This window comes from Triticum dicoccoides, chromosome 2A (genome assembly GCF_002162155.2).
Source record: "Triticum dicoccoides isolate Atlit2015 ecotype Zavitan chromosome 2A, WEW_v2.0, whole genome shotgun sequence".
NCBI lineage: Eukaryota > Viridiplantae > Streptophyta > Magnoliopsida > Poales > Poaceae > Triticum > Triticum dicoccoides.
This window is the reverse complement of record NC_041382.1, coordinates 607,936,331-607,948,605: the sequence shown is the minus strand read 5'-3', so window position 1 is coordinate 607,948,605 and position 12,275 is coordinate 607,936,331. Positions and strand designations below refer to the sequence as shown.

The window sequence follows — 12,275 nt, the reverse complement described above, 5'->3', positions numbered from 1 at the left end:
CATGACGATGTGAACTATGGGTGTTAATCACATGGTGATGTGAACTATTGATGTTAAATCACATGGCGATGTGAACTAGATTATTGACTCTAGTGCAAGTGTGAGACTAAAGGAAATATGCCCTAGAGGCAATAATAAAGTTATTATTTATTTCCTTATTTCATGATAAATGTTTATTATTCATGCTAGAATTGTATTAACCGGAAACATAATACATGTGTGAATACATAGACAAACAGAGTGTCACTAGTATGCCTCTACTTGACTAGCTCGTTGAATCAAAGATGGTTAAGTTTCCTAGCCATAGACATGAGTTGTCATTTTATTAACAGGGTCACATCATTAGAGAATGATGTGATTGACTTGACCCATTCCGTTAGCATAGCACTTGATCGTTTAGTTTGTTGCTATTGCTTTCTTCATGACTTATACATGTTCCTATGACTATGAGATTATGCAACTCCCGTTTACCGGAGGAACACTTTGTGTGCTACCAAACGTCACAACATAACTGGGTGATTATAAAGGTGCTCTACAGGTGTCTCCGAAGGTACTTGTGGGTTGGCGTATTTTGAGATTAGGATTTGTCACTCCGATTGTCGGAGGGGTATCTCTGGGCCCACTCGGTAATGCACATCACTATAAGCCTTGCAAGCATTGCAACTAATGAGTTAGTTGCGGGATGATGTGTTACGGAGCGAGTAAAGAGACTTGCCGGTAACGAGATTGAACTAGGTATTAAGATACCGACGATCAAATCTCGGGCAAGTAACATACCGATGACAAAGGGAACAACGTATGTTGTTATGCAATCTGACCGATAAAGATCTTCGTAGAATATGTAGGAGGCAATATGAGCATCCAGGTTCCGCTATTGGTTATTGACCGGAGACGTGTCTCGGTCATGTCTACATAGTTCTCGAACCCGAAGGGTCCGCACGCTTAAAATTCGGTGACGATCATAATAAGGGTTTTTTGTGTTTTGATGTACCGAAGGTTGTTCGGAGTCCCAGATGTGATCACGGACATGACGAGGAGTCTCGAAATGGTCGAGACATAAAGATTGATATATTGGAAGCCTATATTTGGATATCAAAACGTTTCGGGTGAAATCGGGATTTTACCGGAGTACCGGGGGGTTACAAGAACCCCCCGAGGGTTATTGGGCCTACATGGGCCATAAGGGAGAAGAGGAGGGACGGCCAGGGCAGGCCGCGCGCCCCCTCCCCCTAGTCCGAATAGGACAAGGAAGGGGGGGGCGCCCCCCTTTCCTCTTTCTCCCTTCCCCCTTCCTTTTCCAACAAGGCAAGAGGGGGGAGTCCTACTCCCAGTGGAGTAGGACTCCCTCCAGGCGCACCCCTAGGGCCGGCCGTACCTCCCCCTCTCCCTTCTTTATATAAGGGGGCAAGGGGGCACCCCATGACACACAAGTTGATCTTCGCGATCGTTCCTTAGCCGTGTGCGGTGCCCCCTTCCACCATATTCCACCTCAGTCATATCGTAGCGGTGCTTAGGCGAAGCCCTGCGTCGGTAGAACATCATCACCGTTATCACGCCGTCGTGCTGACGAAACTCTCCCTCAATATTTTGCTGGATCGGAGCTCGAGGGACGTCACCGAGTTGAACGTGTGCAGAACTCGGAGGTGTCGTACGTTCGGTACTTGGATCGGTCGGATCGGGAAGACGTACGACTACTTCCTCTACGTTGTGTCAACGCTTTAGTTGCCGGTCTACGAGGGTACGTAGACAACACTCTCCCCTCTCATTGCTATGCATCACCATGATCTTGCGTGCGCGTAGGATTTTTTTGAAATTACTACGTTCCCCAACAGAGGTCCCTCTCTTTCTCTGCCTTGGCCCTCACAACTTGATGAATGTTTGTGAATGATTTGTCACACATCTTATTCTTATCCAAATCTTTCTTCATGTCAGCCAGAGCTAGTTGTGTGTTGCCTAGTTGGGCCAGAGCTTGCTCCTTCTCAGCCACCATTTGAGCAAAATCAACCTTAAAAAACCTCAAGTCTTTTTCCATCTTTTCCTTCTCTCTCACAACCCTAAGATTTTCTGCAGCATTAACTACATTGTCCTGGAGCCTAAGCTTGTTCTCATCTTCATACATGCCCAAATCCTAGATAGGCTCATCTTCAAAGGGGCAGGCCACTCAGGGTCAACCCACTCCAGATAGCTGCATTTAGGTATCTTCTACAAATTTGCAACAAAGAAAAATATTCAGTACAATGAAAAAAAGTAGTTATATACTGGCTCAACTACACTACAAATGTTCAGTTTACATGAAGAAGTTTACATGAAGAACAAACAGTTTACTTGATTTGGTTTTGTCAGCTTCCACACATTCAGAGTTACAAACAACAAGATTCAGTTAACTGACATATATAACCGAATGTATTCACTTAATTTAAAGAACTACAAACAAACAAAAAATTCAGAGTTACAAACAACAATCCACAATATTCACTTAATTTAAAGAACTACAAACAAAACAAAAACATTCAGTTAACTGACAGAAGCAAAAACAACAACATAAGCACTAAATCTAGCTGTCAACACAACTGAATCAAACTGACCAAATGAATCAAACACTGAATCTAACTGCCAGAACTAAACTGCTGAATCAAACTGACCAAATGAGCTACTAACCTTCTGTGCACAAGCTAGGAATCTCCTCCCACTATCCACCGATTCAAATGCCACCAGCTTCTCACACACACATTCATGCTCACATCTAGAACTCAGATCTGTGGCCAGGCCGCTCCATTCCACACACAATATGGTGGCAGGTAGCTAAAACAAAAATAAATCAGCTTCATTTACTAACTAACAATGCACACCCAAAGAAAACCCTAACCTGCACTTAATTGCAGACAGACTCAGCGTCGGACGAACTGCCATAATCGCTTCAGGAAACCATGGCCACGAGCTGTGCAAATGTTCAAGGGAGGGGATGGGGGAAGGGACCTTGCTGCCGGCGACATAGGAGGGAGAGAGAGAGAGAGAGAGCTAGAGGGAGAGTGAGAGGATGGAGAATGGGGAACAGGAAGGAGAAAAGGGGGACATCAACGGTAGGTGGTGAGGTGGGGGAACGGGAGGAACGGGACCAGCGACGGGGTGCAGTGCGGGTTGAATCGAGTGGACACCAGGGGCCTTTGTGCAAAATTGCTACAGCTGACCGGTCCACCCCTTCGACTGCCACATGTCACGCTGTGAGTGGCTGTGGACCAAAACATCACATAGGGTGTCAAGTTTGTGGAGTCCTCAGTAACATTTTATAAATTTTGGACTAAAACACCACATTTTGTGCAAGTTTGTGGACTTGGTGTGCTATTACCTCTTGCTGGATTGGTAGAGATGGTCGTCTTTCACCGGAAAACCCGGGCAAGGGGAAGGAAGAGGAGAGAAGCTTCTCTGTGGGCTGGCAACAGTGCCTCGAGTCCACGCACGGCGCAGTTGGGCGTGCACGTGAACCGCCGACCCGTGCAACTGTCGGGGGCGGATTCCCGCGGTTTGTGCCTGGCTCAGTCAGTCCTCGACGCCGCACTGATCGATCCATCCATCCAGGTAAAGAAAAGAGAAGAAAAGAAAAGAAAAGATGAGAGCAGGGTGAGTAAAGTAGAAGGCACCCCGGCCCATCCGTGCAACTCCACGTAGCCGTAGCGGTTCCCTACCTAGATAGCTGCATTGCACGCACGTAAAGGCAGGGCGCATCCTTTGTGCGCGATCTCCCCCTCCCTCCACCTCGCTCGCGCACCCCAAGGCCAGGTACGAGTAGGACGACCGCTGCTAGCTACTACTAGTACTCTCCAGCCACGGTGAAACCAACCAGTTGATAGTACAAGGCTAGAAGCCTAGTAGTAGTAGAACGGGCCAGAACAAGCGAACCGTGCGAATTTCCCATCCGATGACCGGGAAGAAAAGTGCACGGTGTTGGGCAGGGCGAACGAACGAACGAACTCGGGGCATCTGATCACACGCACACGCGATGCTTTTCGTCGTGGTGGTCGCAAGCGTGCGCATCTGCCTTTCTCCGTGTCTCGACGTGTACAGGGCCGGCCAGCAACCCGTGCAGTCACGTACTCCTACGTAGACGCGGCGGCTGAGCTCACCCGTGAGCCATCCATCACCCACGACAGGACAAAAAACCAATCAGTCCAATTAGCCAAACCTCCCCGTGCTAATCCGTGGAGACACGCGTGGAAGACGTACGTACGTATGATTAGCGCTGTTTTGTCACAACCAAGCCAGCATGATTAGTACGTACTGCTCTCCCGAACCAACCAGCAGGGCACCTGCCTACCCTACTTATCAGTACACACATGGGAGTACGCGCTCCTACCCTAGCAAGCACTTAACTCCAAACCCCGGCACCCAAATTAAAAGCCAGAAGCAAACAAGAGAAATTAAAGACTAGAATTAGGCTGGTCACAATGAAGAGGAATTTAGGAGTAACATCACACACTTCAATACAACTTTGCTTATGTGTCACATATTTAATAAAGAGAGAGGTGCTTGTAGTAACTAGCTAAGTTAGGGCATCTTCAACAGTTATAAGATAGGTGTTGGTAAATTTACCACATAGGACATAGTGATGATGTGGCATGTATTAAATGTGAAAAGAGAGCAAAATTGTATGCAGATTAACCAACAATCTTTGCACAAGCTCCAAGGTGAAGTAGAGAGCAACCACGTTTATTTTTTCACCATCTATTGAATAGCTTGCATACAACCCATTGGAGTAGATGTATGATAGCTTGTTGGTTGATGACATGGACATTTTACCAACAAGACTAACATACAACCTGTTGGAGATGCCCTTACTGGAACATCACACACTCCAAGAAACGATGAGTCTATAACCTAATAAATACATTGTTGCATGACACTACATAAATGTTCCTACCTACTGTGGAGGTAGTAACATAGTCTAGGAAAGTGTGTAAGTTACTAGACTATGTTCTTGCTCATTGTGACCAGCCTTGGGGGAGGGATAGAAAAGCCCAGCTCAAAAGTGCCGGGTGGGCCCGCCCGGATGAGGACGAAAAGCAAGCTCCAGCCAAAGCAATCGAAGCAAAGAGAAGGGGCAAGGGAAAGCGAAGGGACCGAGGCGAGGCTAGGCTAGATCGAGGGACCGCCCGCGATTGCTACGCTTCGCGAGCGTGCTTGCCTGCCATTTCCTCCCGTCCGCCCCCGGCCCGACCCAATTTCTTCTCCACCCCCCCTCCCTCCTCCCCTACCACCACCACCACCACCTCCATCACCTTCTCTCCCCCTCCTCCCCCCTAGCCAGCTAGCTAGCTCTCTTGCCGTCATCACACCGCCTCCTCCTCTCCTCTCTCTCTACTCCGCGGCGGCGCATCTCCATCGCCCATTCATTGTTCTTCGCCCGGCGGCGGCAGTGAGTCGACGCTCTAACGCAGCCCGGCGCCGGCGCCGGCGGGACTGGGCGTGCCAGAAGCGCGGCCGAAAACGCGGTGAGTTGGCAGGCCTCCCTCGCTCTTGTTGCGTGCGTGCGTCCGCATTAATGCGCCCTCTGGTGCGCGGTGCTGTTCCCTCTTGTGATGCTGCTGCTGCTGCTGCCGCCTTGTGGTTGTGAGGGTGGGGGTGACGTTAGTTACTGCGCGCAGCTCGCTCGCTCGCTCCGGGCGGAGTGAAAGGCCCGCTCTTTTTGCTCGCAGATCTGTTTCGGCGGTGGTGGTGCGCGGCGGTGCTGTTCCTGGCTGGGTCCCTCCGTCCGACGGGCCGTGGGCTCCCGCGATTTGAGGGGGTCGCAGCGGTCCCTCCACGGTTCTTATTGGGTGTTCCATCTTTTTCTGCAAATATGGTGCGATTGCTAGCAGGCTACTCCTGTTCCGGGTTCCCTCGACTGGTCCGAGCCTGAGAATCAGGAGTAAGCATTATTTTCAGGCGGGTGATTCGATTCTCGTCGCTTTTCAGCGATTCTTCCCGGTGCTAGATTCTTGATTTGGAGTTGCTCAGTTCGCTCCCGAATTCGATTCTTAGTATAGCTTTCATTCCTGTTTCGGCTTGTCGTGTTAACGTTTTCAGTGTCCATTTCTCTGAAAACGAAGGGGAAGCAAAACAGAGTACTACTTAGTTTCCTGCAGATAGACAGATAGTTACGCTGTTAGAATCTTTCCTGATTAGAAGCATTTCTCTTGCGGCATGTTCTTACAATTCCCTGCTTGCATTCTGTTTCAGGAAGTCTGCAAGCCGCGGAGATGCACAAGATTATAGCACTTGTTCTTCTCATTGTTCGGCTCTGAGCATTGGTTGATTCGTGAAGTGAAGATAGCATGGGCCCTGGGACGGCATCCGCGTCCTGGGGTTTGCAACTCGGCGTGGTGCTGGTCTTTCTGCTGGCCTCTGGCTGCCAGGGGCTGAGCCATGAGGGCTGGCTTCTCCTGGCGCTCAAGAGCCAGATGATTGACAGTTACCACCACCTTGACAACTGGAACCCCAAGGATCCATCGCCGTGCGCGTGGAGTGGTGTCAACTGCTCCTCCTCCTCCTCGTCGTCGAGGCTAGCAGTGGTGTCTCTCAACGTCAGCAACATGAACCTGTCGGGCACCGTCGGCCCCGGCATTGGCGGTCTTACCGAGCTGACTAGCCTCGATCTGTCCTTCAATGAGTTCTCTGGTGCCATCCCTCCGGACATCGGGAATTGCTCAAAACTGGTGTTGCTCAACTTGAATAACAACAATTTTGATGGTACAATCCCCCCTGAGCTTGGGAAGCTGGCCATGCTGACCGGATGCAATCTGTGCAATAACAGGCTCCATGGTCCAATACCTGATGAGATTGGTAACATGTCATCACTTCAAGACTTGGTGGGGTACAGTAACAATCTCTCCGGTTCTATACCGCATTCGGTCGGCAAGCTCAAGCACCTCAAGACCATCCGGCTGGGACAGAATCTTATATCTGGCAGCATTCCTGCCGAGATAGGCGAATGCCGCAACCTGACCGTGTTTGGTCTTGCGCAGAACAAGTTGGAAGGGCCTTTGCCAAAAGAGATTGGGAGATTGGGTCTCATGACAGACCTCATCCTGTGGGGAAATCAGCTTTCTGGCCCCCTTCCTCCAGAGATCGGGAATTGTACAAATCTCAGGACTATTGCCCTTTATGATAATGATCTGGTTGGTCCTATACCTGCAACAATTGGGAACATTACTTATCTTGAGAAGCTGTATCTTTACAGGAATTCGATAAATGGTACCATTCCATCTGAAATTGGGAAGCTTTCTTTTGCAGAGGAGGTTGATTTTTCAGAGAATTTCTTAACGGGAGGGATACCAAAGGAGTTGGGCAACATACCAGGGTTGTATCTACTCTACCTCTTCCAGAATCAGCTTACTGGCTTTATTCCTAGTGAGTTGTGTGGATTGAGGAACTTGAGCAAGCTTGATCTTTCGATCAATTCACTCACTGGCCCAATTCCAGCCGGATTTCAGTACATGACCAAGCTAATCCAGTTGCAACTCTTCAACAATATGCTATCAGGGGACATACCTCCAAGGTTTGGCATTTACAGTCGACTGTGGGTGGTGGATTTCTCAAACAACAACATTACAGGGCAGATACCTAGAGATCTTTGTAGGCAGTCAAACCTTATTTTGTTGAATCTAGGGTCTAACAAGTTGACTGGAAACATACCTCACAGAATCACCAGCTGTAAATCCTTGGTGCAGCTTCGTCTCAGTGACAACAGTCTGACAGGAAGCTTCTCCACTGATCTCTGCAATCTGGTGAATTTGACAACAATCGAGCTGGCTCGAAACAAGTTCAATGGCCCTATTCCTCCTCAGATAGGGAACTGCAATGCTCTGCAGAGGCTTAACCTTGCAAATAATTATTTCACATCTGAGTTGCCCCGAGAAATAGGGAAATTGTCAAAGCTTGTCGTCTTCAATATCTCATCTAACAGGCTAGGAGGAAGCATACCACTGGAGATCTTCAATTGTACAACATTGCAGCGTCTTGATCTCAGCCAGAATAGCTTTGAAGGTTCATTGCCAAATGAAGTTGGTAGACTGCCTCAACTGGAGCTTCTCTCGTTCGCTGATAATAGGCTATCTGGGCAGATGCCACCTATTCTTGGTAAACTTTCACATTTGACAGCACTGCAGATTGGTGGCAATCAATTCTCTGGTGGAATACCAAAGGAGCTGGGGCTGCTCTCAAGCTTGCAGATTGCCATGAATTTGAGCTATAATAATCTCTCTGGGAATATACCATCAGAGCTTGGCAGTCTTGCATTATTGGAAAGTTTGTTTCTCAATAATAACAACCTGACAGGTGAAATCCCAGATACATTTGTAAACCTGTCAAGTTTGCTTCAGCTCAATGTCTCGTACAATAATCTCACCGGTACTCTTCCCCCTGTGCCGCTTTTTGACAACATGGTTGTGACCAGCTTTATTGGAAACAGAGGACTCTGTGGTGGACAACTTGGCAAGTGTGGATCTGAGTCACCCTCCTCTTCCCAGGCATCCGACTCGGTCAGTCGTCCTATGGGCAAGATCATAGCAATTATTGCCGCCATTATTGGAGGAGTATCACTTATTCTTATTGCCATACTTTTGCACCATATGAGGAAACCATTAGAAACAGTAGCCCCTTTGCAAGACAAGCAAATTCTATCTGCTGGGTCTAACATTCCTGTTTCTGCGAAGGATGCGTATACATTTCAGGAACTGGTCTCTGCTACAAATAATTTTGATGATAGTTGTGTCATTGGACGGGGTGCTTGTGGGACTGTGTACAAAGCCGTCCTGAAGCCTGGGCAGATAATTGCGGTAAAGAAGTTGGCTTCAAACAGGGAAGGAAGCAACACGGATAACAGCTTCCGTGCGGAGATCATGACTCTTGGAAAGATAAGACATCGTAACATTGTGAAGCTGTACGGTTTCATCTATCACCAGGGTGCAAACCTTTTGTTGTATGAGTACATGCCAAGAGGCAGCCTTGGAGAGCTACTTCACGGAGAATCTTCTTCTTCACTCGATTGGGAGACACGCTTCACGATAGCCCTTGGGGCAGCTGAAGGGCTTTCATACTTGCATCATGATTGCAAGCCTCGGATCATCCACCGTGATATCAAGTCAAATAACATTTTACTTGATGACAACTTTGAAGCTCATGTTGGTGACTTTGGGTTGGCTAAGGTAATTGACATGCCAGTCTCAAAGTCTATGTCTGCAATTGCTGGTTCATATGGCTATATTGCACCAGGTGAGTCTTAAGTTTTCTCCACATCCTACAAAGCAAATTCCATTTGCATGTCACTGCTATCTTGCCCTATATGCTTTTTTTTAACTTGAATCTGTAGTTAAGCGATGAATGGTCAACAAAGTATTGATCCAGTTCTTTTCATTTGATCAGAGTATGCGTACACCATGAAGGTGACTGAGAAATCTGACATATACAGCTATGGTGTCGTGCTGTTGGAGCTGCTAACCGGCCGTGCGCCTGTGCAACCGATAGAATTGGGAGGTGATCTGGTAACATGGGCCAAAAATTACATCAGGGACAATTCTCTGGGTCCAGGGATATTTGACAGTAATCTTGATTTGGAAGATAAAGCCGTCGTCGATCATATGATCGAGGTCTTGAAAATTGCTCTGCTATGTAGTAACCTGTCGCCGTACGAGAGACCGCCGATGCGGCATGTTGTAGTTATGTTAAGCGAGTCCAAAGATAGGGCCCGGGCGAGCTCGGCGTCGTCGCCTGCTTCTGATAATTCTTCGAAGAAGGATAGCTCATGATGTATTTATATATATAAGTTCAGTTAGTGAAAGGCAACCAATACCAGTTGCTCCCTTTCCCCTGTTGCTTATGGTGGGGATGTTGGGAGCATGCACTCATTCTTTCTGTCAATTGTTTTCTAGTGGGATAAATAATACTGACTGATAACAGTGGGATTGTGTATGTATGTTAGCCTCTCTGATGAAGAAGGTAGTCTCGAGTCCAGACAGTAACCCCGAGTAGTTCAGACAGGGTTCCTCCCTGGACGTGGCGCTGTGCCTCTTGCTTAGATTTGGGTTTAGTATTGAGATTTCTCAATGTTGAAATATGAATGTGCTTTTGCTGGAACAACATGGTCTTTCTGAACTTGTGACACTCCCAGCTGAGTTGTATCTGAGCTTCCTCGGTGCAATTTTTATCTTAACTTTCTGAGCTTATGAATGTGCTTTAGCGGCAGTGAACTTCCTCAAGGTGCCTCCAGGGTCACTCTACTCCACCGAACAAGCCACACCCGTCAGAGGTCAGACCACTACCAATCTACCATGGCAGCAGAGGAAGCAGGGAGCCGGGACCCGCACGTCGTCCTCTTCCCCTTCCTCGCGCGCGGCCACATCCCCGCCTTCCTCCGCCTCGCCGGCCTCCTCCACGAGCTGCGCCCGGGCATCACCGTCACCCTCGTCTCCACCGCGCGCATCCTCGATTCCATCTCCCTCCCGCCCACCAACCCTCCTATCCGCCTCCACGCGCTCCCGTTCGCGCCCGCGGACCACGGCCTGCCTCCGGGCGCCGACTCCCTCGCCGACCTCCACGTCCACCAGTTCATCACCTTCTTCCAGGCGTCCGAGTCCCTCCGCCCCGCCTTGGAAGCGTTCGTCTCCGGCATCCGGTCCCCGGTCTGCATCGTCGCCGACGCCTTCTTCGGCTGGACGGCGGACGTCGCGCGCGCGCACCGCGCGTTCCACGCGGTCTTCCTCACCGGCGGCGCCTTCGGCTTCGCCGTCTTCTTCTCCGTGTGGGAGCACCTGCCGCACAGGCTCGCCGCCGGCGACGAGTTCCCTCTGTCCGATTTCCCCACCGTCGTCCTCCACCGCACGCAGATCCCGCGGTACATGCTCGCGGCGACCGGGTCCGATCCCTGGTCGGCCTTCTTCCGGCGGGTCATCCCGCTTTGCCGCAAGACCGATGCGGTGCTCGTCAACACCGTCCAAGAGCTCGAGTCTTCCGGCCTAGACATGCTCAGGAGGACCTTCGGCGTCCAGCCATGGCCAATCGGGCCGATTCTCGCGGCGCCGACGACTCCGTCGGACTCGCATGACGATGCCGGCATCATCCGGTGGCTGGACGCGCACCCGCCGCGCTCGGTCCTGTACATATCCTTCGGCTCGCAGAACAGCATCAACGCCGATCAGATGACGGAGCTGGCACTGGGCCTGGAGGCCAGCGGGCGGCCGTTCCTTTGGGTCCTCCGGCCACCGCTGGGGCTCGACGCGAAGGACGGATTCAGGCCGGAGTGGCTCCCGGCAGGCTTCGAGGAGCGAACGGCCGGGGCCAAGAGGGGACTGCTGGTGCGCGGCTGGGCGCCGCAGATGCGGATCCTGGCGCACCCGTCCACCGGCGCGTTCATGAGCCACTGCGGGTGGAACTCCATCCTGGAGAGCCTGTGCCACGGCGTGCCGGTGATCGGGTGGCCGCTGGGGGCCGAGCAGTTCTTCAACGCGATGCTGGTGGTGGAGTGGGGCGTCTGCGTGGAGGTGGCGCGGGGGAACATGGAGAGCTCGGTGGTGGCGATGGGGGCCGTGGCCGACGCCGTGGGGACGGTGATGGGGGAGACGGAGAAGGGCGGCGAGATGAGAAGGAAGGCGGAGGTGATCGCGCGCGCGATGGCGGCCGCTTGGGAGGGACCGCGTGGGTCGTCGGCGGTGAGCTTGGAGGGGTTCCTCGGATGCGTTGAGATTTGAGACGTCCGTGCGTTGAGATTTCCGCCTCGATGCTGTTACGGGGGGATTTTCCTGCAAAAAAAACAACGGTTTTGCTAAAACTCGGGCTGTGTTTGACAACAAAGCAGTGTAAAAACTGTGGTATTGGAAAACTACGGTATTTTAAACTACAGGTACTAGATACCACAGTTTTCACATATTAAAGCATTGGACCGATCTAGCGAGCGGCCGGCTGCTTGCTAGTCGTCCCGAGCGGCCGGTCTAAAACAGACAATTTTAGTCTCTAATCCATAAAAGGTAATAATGTGTCCCTTTCAATTGATAAAACAACTCTAATTAGAAAAAGTACTACGTATTAAAAAAATATTACGAAAGCAAACATGTGAACAGTTATGAACGTATTTATTTTGGGTTTTCAAAATTTTAAAAAGTCATAATTTTTAGATTGCATCTCGGAATTAAGATCCGTTTTCACCGTTGGAACCCTCGCGACGTGTTCTTCAAAAATAGATCCCATATGGGGATGTTTCGACGAATTAGTCTTCCTGCCAACTAAACATTAATATGTGTGCAACTAGA

At 50.1% G+C, this 12,275-nt stretch overlaps 1 pseudogene; it reads left to right on the top strand.

The window, feature by feature from the left end:
• Positions 1-5,239: 5,239 nt before the first annotated feature.
• LOC119355671 lies at positions 5,240-11,893 on the top strand (annotated as a pseudogene).
• Positions 11,894-12,275: the final 382 nt, after the last annotated feature.